The 13,885-nt window shown below is 37.2% G+C and overlaps 1 pseudogene; it reads left to right on the top strand.

Moving 5' to 3' along the window:
• Positions 1–1,270: 1,270 nt before the first annotated feature.
• On the top strand, positions 1,271–7,263 carry LOC131079033 (low affinity inorganic phosphate transporter 3-like; annotated as a pseudogene).
• Positions 7,264–13,885: the final 6,622 nt, after the last annotated feature.

The following is a 13,885-nucleotide window of genomic DNA, read 5'->3' as shown; positions in this document are numbered from 1 at the left end:
TGTTTGAATAAATAAATAACTAGAAAAGAAATTAAAATTCAATACATAATGTATCATTTGTTAATAAGTAATTATAATAAACCAATTCATTAAAATAAATCAAAAAATTAAAAAAATTAACATAAATATATAATTTTACCATTATAAAATATATGAATATGAAAATATATGAATAAAGATATAAAATTAAATATAGGAAAGCACGTGTAAATAAATGAACAAAATACTAAAAGAAACAAATTTAAGTTCACAAAAGAATATATCATTAATTAATAAATAATGATTATATTAAACCAGCTCATTAACATAAACGTTTTAAGATGCACATAAATATACAATATTAATCATTATACATTTACAACTCACTACTTTTAATAAATTAAAAGAATCTTCGCTCAAAAATTAACAAATTTCAAAATCAACCCAAACTATTAAGGAATACTACACCACTTTGGAGTGTTTTTGTTTCATTTCACGATGCTTTCCAAAGGTATAGAAATCTCTTTACGACAATTAACAGGGACCGGCAAGTTTGTTGTTTTTTATTTGTACGGAAGTTTCGAAGGTGTAGTCTGACATGTTTGGAGATCCACGCAAACAACAAAGAGATCAATATAAAAACGATAAGTACAGCCAAAATTAAACAGCATATGTAAGCTTGGTGAATTAAAAATCATTAGGCCGGTTTTAGTCTGCTTTTCCAATTATGAGTGAATGATAGACATATTGCAGCCTTATGGCAGTTGACCCGTTCTTTCCTTACTGGCATGATTTGTTTCAGAGAACTGTAGGACAACTGTATCTGAATACAGAGATATTTGTGATACATTATTCATCTTGAAGTTTCCGACAGGTCCCTTTCCATTGTCTTATTGTTAATGTCCTGGTCTTTGCGCTGGATAATAAATATACCTGGAATGCAAGAAAAACTTGGTGATTAAGTTATTTCTCTATAAACTACCTATTTAGGGCAGAAATCTGTACCAGGCACTCGTTGAAGTATTTTCTTCAGGCGGCCCCACAAACCTGTCCTTCCCATTCTCGATAAATTCCGATGAACTTCCACGCAACTACAAATTTCAATTTCTTTAAGAAATTCACAATAAAGAACAGTATATTCAAGGGAATTCAAGAATATTCATCAAATACACCAAAAAGGACTTATCAATAAGACGTTAGGACGATTGACCTCTTGCCGTGCCTATATTACATCTGGAATCTATTCCCCTGAGTGGGTAAGCACTGGGAGTTGTGAAAATTAGGGTAAAGGATGCCGCTCAGGGTGCTGTCTGCGCTGGACTCGGCGCGTACGCAGTTGTATCACTTCAGTGCGATATTTATCGCAGGCATGGGGTTTTTCACCGATGCATACGATCTCTTCTGCATCCCGCCTGTTTCAAATCTACTGGGAAGCATCTACTATGAAGATGAGATGCCCATTCGTGTGAAAGCCTCTGTCAATGGAATAGCTCTATGCGGAGCGTTTGCAGGACAACTCTTTTTCGGTTGGCTTGGAGACAGAATGGGACGAAAGAGGGCCTACGGAATCACTCTAAGTTTGATGGTCGCGAGTTCGATCGCTTCTGGCTTCTCAATCGGCAGATCAGCGGAAGGTGTAATTGGAAGTTTATGCTTCTTTAGGTTCTGGTTAGGGTTTGGTATTGGCGGGGATTATCCTTTGTCTGCAACAATCATGGCCGAATATGCAAATACCACAACCAGAGGAGCTTTCATCGCTGCTGTATTTGCGATGCAAGGTCTTGGAATTCTGGCGGGCAGTATAGTGGCTCTAATCGTGTCGGCTAGCATGAAGTCAGCAGTGGGCGATATGCCGTCATTCGGGTAAAAGGACGTGGTGTGGAGAATAATCTTAATGCTAGGAGCCGTTCCCGCTGGTTTCACATATTACTGGCGGATGAAAATGCCGGAGACCGCCCGCTACACCGCTTTGGTGGCAAACGACCCAAGGCAAGCTGCGGTGGATTTGTCGACAGTTCTTAATCTCAACATTGAAGAAGATGAGTCGGACGATTCAGGCACTCAAAGTCTGCGCCCACAGTTCGGGTTGTTTTCCATGGCTTTCGTGAAGCGGCACGGGCTAGAGTTGCTAGGCACGGCAACGACTTGGTTCTTCGTGGATATTGCATCCTACAGCAGCAATCTGTTTCAGAGCGATATATATAGAAAGATCGGATGGATAAACTGTCATTATGAGAATCCATTGGAGGAAGTTATTAGTACTGCAAAGGCACAGGCATTGATTGCATTGTGTGGGACTCTGCCGGGGTACTTATTTAGCATTCTTCTGATAGATCGTCTCGGGAGGTTTAAAATTCAGCTGATTGGGTTTTTCTTTATGTCAATTTTCTTGATCGCCCTAGCCATTCCTTACAAAAATTATTGGGTTCACTGATCCGGTGGATATTTTCAGTGAAAATTGAAGTGTCTCTAAATCTCCAAATTTTTGCACCATCAGAAAGATCTCAGTGTCCTGATTCCAACGCAACTTGAACAGAGCAAAACGGAGTCCGTTTGTGCAAGTTATGGTCGGTCAAAGTTGGGTCAAACCTAGTACAAGGGGCGTCCAAAAAGCGAAAAAAATGATGTCATCAAAATTTGTCAAAATTGACATCATCGCGTAGAGCTCGTCAAGACGATTCCAACGATATGCTATTTGTCAAAAACAGAGTTCGTATGCTCGAGTTATAAGTAGTCAAAGTTTGGTTGACTCAAGAGCACAATGATGACGTCAGCATCCGTACATGATGATGTCAGCATGTTTGGTGGAAAAAGAAATATGGATTAAACCATATTGTTAAAAGAAAATACGTATGATTTAAAAATTAAAAGATTTTTGTGATTTTAAGGAGGATTTGGTGGGATTTTATCCCTTAAAATTCTCTTCCCTTGCCCATAAAACAAGGAGAGGAAAAAAACCCCGTAAACTTACATTTCAACAAAATAACCCCTTTAACCACCTTTCTCATATTTAAAGGGTCTATTTTAAAGAATATCCAAGGGGATTATTATGGTGGTTATTTGGTTAGTAACCAAATTTTTATTAACCAAACAAATTTATTTTGTTAGGAGGATTAGTTTTATTTGTAAGGCTTATAATTATAAAAGCCAAAATAGGTTATTTTGTTATTTAAAAATGGGGCTATGTAATTATTATGTTGGTTATATGGTTTTAAGCCATTTTTGGTCAAAATTATGTATAAAAGGAGGTGATTTTGTATTTGGAGGGGCAATCAAAAAGTTGGAGAATTATTGTAATTCTTGAAGGAGACTTGTAGAGAAATTGGTCTTTGTGAAGTTTTGAAAGAATAGAGAGGTCTTGTAAGGAGATTTTTGAGCCATTCTTGTACGTCGGAGTTTTGTTGCTGCCGAAGTGCTCCAAGGAATGGACTTGGTGCATTTGTAATTTGATTTTGGAGATTAATCGGATCGGTCGTACTCTATTGGGGCCGACCCGGAGACGTAGTCACGTTGTGGCAAACTCCGTAATCAAACTTTGTTTGCGCCTTCTATCTTCTCTCTCTCAATCTTGCTTATTTCACCTTAAGATTTTAAGTTTTGATGCATAATTTCATTTATGTATAAATGCATTAAGACTTCCGCTAAATTGATTTTATTTAAGCATTCCATACTGCAATTAGTCTAGATCCGTTTTCAGATCATTCACAAAGCTTGTCCAGGTGGCTTTTTGGCGATCTATTCTATGACATTTTTCTTCGCAAATTTTGGGCCCAACACGACGACTTTCATCGTGCCGACGGAGTTGTTTCCTGCTCGGTTGCGATCGACGTGTCATGGTATTTCTGCAGCCGCCGGTAAAGCAGGCGCTATAATTGGAGCATTTGGGTTCTTGTATGCCTCTCAACCTAGGCATAAGGAGGATATTGATAAGAACCCTTATGTTTGCCCTAGCTCTTATCCAAAGGGCATAGGTATGAAGAACGCCTTGATTATTCTAGCAGTAGCAAGTTGCTTGGGCTTCTTTTGCACATTTCTGATACCGGAAACAAAGGGAAGATCATTGGAAGATAATGAGGTGGAGTTGGAAGATAATGAGGTGGAACTTAGTGAAGTTCAGGCCTAATCTAGAGACCATAGTGAGAAGGGGAACATGTGGCAATTGTTTTTTCGTTTTGTTTTCTAGCTAATGTTCGAAGAAAGGAAACTACCTCGGCTGAATTAAGTTTGACTTACGTTATTTCATTTGTACTCCACGTGAATGTCATATAAAATAATAACAATAATAGTTATAATCTTTCTTGAGGAACACTCTTTTGACCCGTTCAACTCGCATAAGATTCCGTTTGAGTGGTTTATGTCCAAGTGTAGGTCACAGCTCTTTCGTTAAGTAATATATCATTTTTTTTTTCCCTCCCGGGCATATTGTTTAACGCTAACATCACAGTAGTCGCTCGCTTACGATTCAACTTTCGCTACTCGATGATTGCTAGCCATTTAATGATATGCAAGAAAATGTCACCGTTTAAACAAAATTTCACTCTCAATAACTTGGTAACTTAACATGCTATTTCAAAACCAAATTAATGTTTATTTAAAAAATTTAGAGAGTATCGTAGCTGAGATAGAGATAGAAGGATAAGTGGGAGCAACCGAAAAAGGCATTTTATGAGGGTTTGGCGCCAGGTTCGTTTCAAATTGTCAATATTGGTGGGAGTTTATAAAATGAAGACCATCTACAAATGAGCGTTCTGTTTTCTTTTATTTTGCGATTGATTTAATTTTCCTATCCATTCTAATGAAACAAGTTGGTTCATAAATTGTATTATGTAATTAAAGAGAATTTTTTTTAATATAGAATAAAATTATTAATTTATATATCTTTTAATTTATCAAATTGTAAGAATATATATATCTATTATGATAGTTTATTAAGATTTAACTATACAATTTTTGAACTCAAAATCTTTAATCCATATTTTATAAGTAGTGATTAACATGAACCCATCTCTTTTGAGCATGAATGCTCAACTAGTCAACTTAGTATTTATTACAACTAGGTGATGCTCATAGGGGCAAAGCTTCAAGTGTTGAAATGTGGCAACTGATCAACAAAGTACTGTACACTCAGCATGTATCCTTGCTGGGGCTTGGGGGCGGCAGCCCCCAAAGCGGGCGAAGCCCGCTACGGGGGTTCGGGGGCAGTAGCCCCCGAGAAATTTTTTTTTGCCGTTCTTTGTTGATGAAAACCGACATTGTAATAAAACCCTAAAAAGGCCGACTTTGTTTTATTGCCCTAAAAATGCATGTTATAAGCGGCTGGGATGCTTAAGGCATTGTAATGTTGATGTACTATTTTTGCTGGATAATAAGAAAGATTGGACGGCTGTGTATGGTGGACGTAACCCATTCTGGGTGAACCACGTTAAATCTCTGTGTTATCTGTGTCCTATTTTATTCCTTTATCTTTTGTATTTAAATCTTCATATAATTGTTAGTTCATATTTGCTTCGGATCTGCTTGAAACCCTAACATCAAGGCTTTCTAGAAGTTCACCTATCTTAGTACTAAGTTTTTTTTAGTGTGCTTAATCATAAAATATTCCTAAAGATGATGTCCTCTAAGCCTACAGCCAAATTTAAAAAATCTTCAACAACTATTGTGCCTTGAGAACCATTCATTATATAACTCCTCTATCTTATCTATTGACAAGTATGAAGTATTCTTGTAAGAATGTCAAATTATAATGGTTTATCGAGATTCAAGTACATAGTTTTGAGTCAAACTCATTGATATGTTAAATTTCATGAGAAGTGATTGACATGAGCTCGTCACCCATGAGAATGAATAGTTCGCCTAGTACTCATTGCATCTAGATAATGCTCATAGGGGGAGGCATCAATAATTTATGGGATGTTACCCATCCCAATACTACTCCAACTCAAATTAAATTAAACTTGGAATTTCTTCACTGATCAAGCTCAATTAGTATACTGTAGTGTCATAAATTGTATACCTTAACAATTTCACACTCTATTTGGAACCTACTTTAATGTGATTTCCCCTAGATTATTTTAACCCTATTTGTGCTCTATGCTACCTTGAATCTTCATCATTTATCTCATGACATAATTACCATCAAATGCCAAAATTAGGATCAGATCTAAAATATTGCAAGCCTCAACAATTTCATTCTCCCTTTCAAAGAGAAAATTTTGGGAGGATTGGAGTGCCCCACTCCTTAGTACCAACAAATTATCTCAAAATTGTGGCCACTTCAAGTATTGCCTTTATATTTTAAAATCTAGTCTTAATTTTTGCATTTGATTGTTTTATGTTGGCCACTTCTACGAATTTCAATTTCTTTAAGAAATTCACAATAAAGAACAGTATATTCAAGGGAATTCAAGAATATTCATCAAATACACGAAAAAGGACTTATCAATAAGACGTTAGGCACTCAAAGTCTGCGCGCCGAGTTCGGGTTGTTTTCCATGGCTTTCGTGAAGCGGCACGGGCTAGAGCTGCTAGGCACGGCATCCACTTGGTTCTTCGTGGATATTGCATTTTATAGCGGCAATCTGTTTCAGAGCGATATATATCATAATATCAAATGGTTGAAGTGTTATTATAAGAATCCATTAGATGATGTTTATTGGTCTGCAATGGCACAGGCATTGATTGCATTGTGTGGGACTCTGCCGGGGTACATATTTACCATTCTTCTGATAGATCGTCTTGGGAGGTTTAAAATTCAGCTGGTTGGGTTTTTCTTTAAGTCAGTTTTCTTGTTCGCCGTCGCCATTCCTTACGAAAGTTACTGGGCTCACAAAGCTCATAGACATGGATTTCTGGCGATCTATTCCATGACATTTTTCTTCGCAAATTTTGGGCCCAACACGACCACTTTCATCGTGTCGGCGGAGTTGTTTCCTGCACGGTTGCGGTCGACGTGCCATGGTATTTCTGCAGCCGCTGGTAAAGCAGGCGCTATCATTGGAGCATTTGGGTTCTTGTATGCCTCTCAACCCAGGCATAAGAAGAATCCTAAGCTTATTGATCAGGACCCTTATGTTTGCCAAAGCTCTTATCCAACGGGCATTGGTATGAATAACGCCTTGATTATTCTAGCAGTAGCAAGTTGCTTGGGCTTCTTTTGCACATTTCTGATACCGGAAACAAAGGGAAGATCATTGGAAGAAAATGAGGTAGAACTTACTCAAGTTCAAGCCTAATCATTAGAAGTGGAATACTGAGGCAATTTTATTTTATTTTGTTTTGTAGCTAATGTTCCAAGAAAGGAAACTACCTCGACGGAAATAGGTGACTTTGTTGGAAATTATGTTATTTCATTTGTACTCCACGTGAATGTCATATAAAATAATAATAATAATAGTTATAATCTTTCTTGAGGAACACTCTTTGGACTCGTTTAAACCGCACAAGATTCCCTTTGAGTGGTTTATGCGCAAGTGTAGGTCACAAACTCTTTTGTTAATTAATATATCATATTTTTGTCCCTCCTGCTCAGACTGTTTAACGCTAACATCACAGTAGTCGCTCGCTTATGTTTCAACGTTCGGCACTCGATGATTGCTAACCATTTATTAATATGAGAATATGCAAACAAACTCTCACCGTTGAAAGAAGCTTCACTCTAAATAACTCGGTAAACATGCGAGCGACCGAAAAAGCATTTACCAGGTTCGTTTCAATTTGTCAATATTGGTGGGAGTTTATAAAGTGAAGACCATCTACACATGCACGATCTATTTTCTTCTATTTTGCAATTGTTTTAATTCTCCTATCCATTCTCGTTAAACAAGTTGATTCATAAATTGTAGTATCTAATTAAATAGATAATTTTTTTATATAGAATTAAATTATTGATTTAGATTACTTTCAACTTATCAAAGTGTAAGAACATATATATCTATTATGTTGGTTTATTAGGATTTAATTATACAATCTTTGAACTCAAAATCTTTGACTCATATTTTACAAGTAGTGATTAACATGAATCCATCTCTCTTGAGCATGGATGTTCAACTACTCAACTTAGTATTTATTACAGCTAGGTAATGCTCATAGGGACAAAGCATCAAGGCTTCCTATAGCTTCACCTATCTTAGTACTACATTTATTTCAATGTGCTTAATCATAAAAATTTCTTGAAGATCATGCCCACTTAACCTACTACCCAATTTACAAATTCTTCAACAACTGTTGTGTCTTAAGAATCATTCATCATATAGCCTGTTTATCCTATCTATTGACAAGTATGCAACATTCTTGTTAGCATGCCAAATTATGATGGTTTTGTTGAATGGTTGAATAGACAAGAATACTGAGAGGAGGGGTGAATTAGTATTCCGACAATTCAAAAACTTTTGTAGATATATTAACCTTAGCAATTAATTTCAAAGACATGAATCAACAAATGCATAATAAGAAAACAACATAACCACAAACAGAATACCAAATTTTATACATAGAAAACACAAATGGGAAAAACCATCGAGATGGTTAACTCTCAAGATAATATAACTAGTTATATGGTGTTTACAAAATGGGTGGCTCACTATCAGATGACTCATTGCCAGAATACAAAGAAACTCACTGTCATAATTCTCATTGCAATAGATATAAATGAACTAAGTAAAGTTGGAAATCCAAATGCATGAAGTCAGATCCAAGATAAGCTTAGATATCAACTCACATAAAATTACACCTGATCTGGTAAGGAGTCTCCCCAAACTATCCACAACTACCTATAGCGGATCTGGTAAAGGATTACTGCAACACTGTGACTCTACTCCACTAAACCAACTGCTTGTAGTAGATCTGGTAAAGGATTACTGCAACACTATCTGCACTCCTTCACTCATATATCACATTCCACTGCCCTCAAACTGTAACTACTCTAATGTCTATAACTATGTTATTCACACACTTCATACTCTATTATACATACTACTCTCATCATTCCACACACTCTTGCACATCACTGTTAGACAGTTCAAATAATTGGAAGACAACTGAGAGCGGGCGGTGAATCAATTTTCATAGATTACCGAAACCTTAAGCAATTCAAACTTTAATATTGAAATGCAAAACATTAATACCAGAATGCTTAAATCAAATATCGAAATAGCATTTAAACCAATCAAGCATAAGCAATAATCACAGAATAAATACCATCCACATGACACCAAGATTTATACGTGGAAAACTCAGTAAAGGAAAAGACGACAGTGGGAATCTTACCCACAATTAGATAATACTTCTGCAGTAAGTATGTGAATTACAATTGAGGGCCGTGCACTTGTAGGAAGACCAACAACCTAGAGTGCACTGCTCATCACAAAAGAAGTCTCCTTGACTACATAAAAATCTAGACTACAATCTAGAGAAGTGTTGAATTGCAAAAATAGCATCTCCTATGCCTGCGTACAACTTTGGTTAAGCTCAATATCAGAGGACTAAATCCTCTTAAACATAAATCCAATTCGATCTCCAATGATCGACCAAATCCTCTACCTAAATGATATTACATTATTCACACATTACATATCCATTTGCATACAATGATGATCTACAATGAGATCTTACATCTATATATACTGTTGGATTGTTGGCATTAACAAAACCGGTCAATCCAGAGAACCGGTATATGTGCTGAGATCTGTCATTGATGTCCAACACTTACCGGTGAAGTGGTATAGGTCGAGTGGTGTTTTTTTTCAGTAAGGCAAAGTGATGACTTACAATACATGGAAACAACTTTGGTATTGAATGATCAAAGGTTCAATCAGCTAAAGGAAAGATAGACTAAGCCACCTGGTCTATCATTCAGGAAGATTGATCACTTTGATGATGATGATCGATCACTTTGATGATGGTGAAGTCACAAAAGGAGACTCAGGCAAGAAAACCTATATGTTTATACAAACTGATAACTCACTGCTAAACAAGGGAAGAGACTTTGTGCTAGCACAACAAACCGACAATAAAAAGATGTATCGATAATATAGAAGTGCAGTGGCATATCAGTACAACAATATGACAGAAGGAAGATAGGTGTGTTACAAGTGTGGTTGCCGTTGCACCAAAAGATCGGCCTATCAATGCCCGATACAACCACTAGACTTATAGAATCCACAGGAGGCTATTAAACCATGTCGTGAATTCCTATGAGGGACACTGGCCCACTCCCAACATTACTTTTTGTGGCCTACGTGATTCGAACCTATGACCAAGCTTTGATATCACTTGTTACAAGTGTGGTTGTCGTTGCACCAAAAGATCAACCTCTCAATTCCCGATACAACCACTAGACTTATAGAATCCACAAGAGGCTGTTAAACCATGTCACGAATCCCCATGAGGGACACTGGCCCACTGCCAACAAGGTGATCACCATAAATCTGAGACAGTGATCGGTTATTTAGTTGCAGTGGCAAAGGATGATTTGGTGAGCTTATGTCTAGGCCAAATCATATGTTGGTTACGTCAATTTTTAGTTATCATGTAGTCAAGCATGACTACATGTGGATTTTCTGGTTCACACTTATTTGGCTGAACATGACTCAAAATTTTCTATCCTTGGGAGATGCGGTGGCATAATTTGTTAAATAGTTGGCAAAATTGTTGTAAGGCACACAGAGAAAGAGTGGGATATTTTGAATTTGAAATCTTCCAAAATCCATGATCGGTTTGATTAAGGGAATGCTTGAAGGTGTCCGCAGAAAATGTATAAAGTGTTCTTGAAGTTCATTCAGAAAGTTTTGATTGTGAAATTTGTAACAAGGAGATTTTGTTGAAGGTGATCCAAAGTGAAGAGTAGAGAGAGAGGAAGTGTTAAAAGGTGTTAGCATAATAGAGTATGTTTGAGGTAGATCGACTAAGTGTAGAGTCGAGAGATAGTGAACCGATAGAGTGCAGAGTTGAAGATCAGAGGACTGGCAGAGTGCAGAGCATAAGGTTAGGGGACTGATAGAGTGCAAAGTTGAAGGTCTAAGGATCGGTAGAGTATAGTGCTAAGGGATAGGTGACCGACTGAGTGAAGAGCGGAAGGTGTAAGAAGGAAACCGATGTTGTGCAAAGAAGACACAAATAGTGCATATTGAGTGTGATGCATATTGAGATCTGATCAACCTATCAGTAGCTAATTCAGTAGATCATCCATCTATTGCTTTCTAACAACTACAACATAAATCCCTTAATCAGGTGGACTTTAATAGGTCCCTATTATAAAATCCCTTAATTGGGTGACATCTTAACTGATGTTCTAAGTCCTCTAACTAGGATACCTTTAATAGGGTAAAGTCGCTAACCTACCTTGATCAAAATCCGTTAACCGGGTGACACCAAATAGTGTCTTTGTAATGTCCTAATAGGGTGGCTCCTCACAGGGCGTACTTCAGAAGAGTACAGATTTTTTGAGTTCCAAACAAGAGAGACTTCAGTTTAAGGGTCTTCACTGATTTAGATTGGGCTGGAAACATTAATGATAGGAAGAACACCAGTGGAGGTGCATTATTTCTCATAGATAGGATTGCATCTTGGACAAGTAAGAAACAAAACTGCATTTCTCAATCCATAGCTGAAGCTGAGTATGTACCTGCTGCAATCAACTACAGACAAATAGTTTGGATCAAGCACCTGCTTGAAGGAATACAAGAAAAAGTGGTTGGACTAGAAGTGATTCATTATGATAACACCAGTGCCATTGACATATCCAAGAACCTGGTGATGCACTCCAAAACGAAGCATATAGCCATCAAATATCACTATGTAAGGGAACAAGTTCAAGAAAAGGAAGTGATGTTGGAGTACATACCAACAAAAGAGAAGGTGCTGATATCTTCACCAAGCCACTATAGAAGGACACCTTTGACTATCTCAAAGGTAAGTTGGGGGTTATGCCCCTCCATTCAGTAAAGTAAGCAAACACGGTTCTACATCAATCTGGTATGATTTCAAGTTTTTTAAAACAACTAGATTGATGAGTGTGGACTACTCCGGTTAGGGGGAGCAGTCTTGTAAGTGTTCAGAAAGGACTCTTTGGCATTTCTATCAAAGAGAGAGATATGATTATAGTGCTTGAGCATTGGCAAGAAGTGATTGAGCTAAAGTTACTATATTAGAGTATGATCAACGACAGGGGGAGATATTCATTACTTAGGACAAAAGTAATGACTGAATTGGTAAAGAGATGAAGGAACATGCAACTAACTAGCCAGATTTTCAAGTATTTTCCATCAATGCCAAAGGGGGAGATTGTTGGATTGTTGGCATCGACAAAACTGGTCAATCCAGAGAATCGATATATGTGCTAATATTTGTCATTGGTGTCCAACACTTACTGGTGAAGACGCTAACTGGTAAAGTGGTATAGGTCGAGTGGTGTTGTTTTTCAGTAAGAAATAGTGATGACTTACAATACATGGAAACAACTTTGGTATTGAATGATTAAAGGTTCAATCAGCTAAAGGAAAGATAGACTAAGTCAACTGGTCTATCATTCAGGAAGATTGGTCACTTTGATGATGGTGAAGTCACAAAAGGTGACTCGGGCAAGAAAACCTGTTTGTTTATACAAACTAGTAACTCATTGGTAAATAGGAGAAGAGACTTTGTCCTAGCACAAGAAGTCGGCAATTAAAGGACAAACTAGTAATATAGAAGTGCAGTGGCATACCAATACACTGGTATGAGAGAAGGAAAATAGGTGGTCACCATAAATCTCAGAGCGGTGATCAGTTATCTAGTTGCAGTGGCAAAGGATGAGTTGGTGAGCTTGTGTCAATGCAAAATCATATGTTGGTGTGCATGTTTTTGGATGAACACGACTCAGAAGTTTCTATCTTTGGAAGATATGATGACAAAATTAGTTAAACACTTGGCAAAACTATTGTAAGGCGTGCAAAGAAAGAGAGAGATTTTGAATTTAAAATCTTTTGAAATCCATGATCAGTTTGATTGAGGGAATGCCTAAAGGTGCCGACAGAAAATGTATAAAGTATTCTTAAAGTTCATTCAAAAAGTTTTGATAGTGAAATTTGCAACAAGGAGATTTTGTTTAAGGCTATCCAAAATGAATAGCAGAGAGAGAGGAAGTGCTAAAAGGTGTTAGCACAATAGAGTGTGTTTGAGGTAGATCGACTAAGTGTAGAGTCGAGAGATAGTGAACAGACAAAGTGCAAAGAGGAAGATCAAAGGATTGGTAGAGTGCAAAGCCTAGGGTTAGGGGACCGACAAAGTGCAGAACCGAAGGTTTCAAGATCAGTAGAGTGTAGTGTCGAGGGATAGGTGATCGACTAAGTGAAGAGCAGAAGGTGTAAGAAGGAAACCGGTGCTGTATAAAGAAGACACAACCGGTGTGTATTGAGTGTGATGCATATTGAGATTTGATCAAGCTATCAGTAGCTAATTCAGCAGATCATCCATATGTTGCTTTCTAACAATTGCAACATAAATCTCTTAACCTAGTGGACTTTAACAGGTCCCTATTGTAAAATCCCTTAATCGGGTGACATCTTAACGGATGTTCTAAGTCCTCTAACCAGGCTACCTTTAATAGGGTAAAGACACTAACCGACCTTGATCAAAATCCCTTAATCGGGTGGTACCTAAAAGTGTCTTTATAATCTCGTAACAGGGATGGCTCCTCACATGGCATACTTCAGAAGATTACAAATTTTGTGAGTTCCTACTCACACCATGGTTTTCTTCCTTTTGGGTTTCGACGAGATAACTTCTTGGTGTCATAGTCAACTTTTTATGCTTCCTTATTTTACTTTAGTGATTAATTATATTGTTGTATTTTAGATCAATGCATATTTAAGTTAAAAGTTAAATTGTGAAAATTTGATAAAGTGTTGATTCACACCTCCCTTCTTAGCAC

The sequence above is a fragment of the Cryptomeria japonica genome, chromosome 4 (genome assembly GCF_030272615.1).
Source record: "Cryptomeria japonica chromosome 4, Sugi_1.0, whole genome shotgun sequence".
NCBI lineage: Eukaryota > Viridiplantae > Streptophyta > Pinopsida > Cupressales > Cupressaceae > Cryptomeria > Cryptomeria japonica.
The sequence above is the reverse complement of the archived record's forward strand: the minus strand, read 5'-3'. Positions and strand labels throughout refer to the sequence as shown.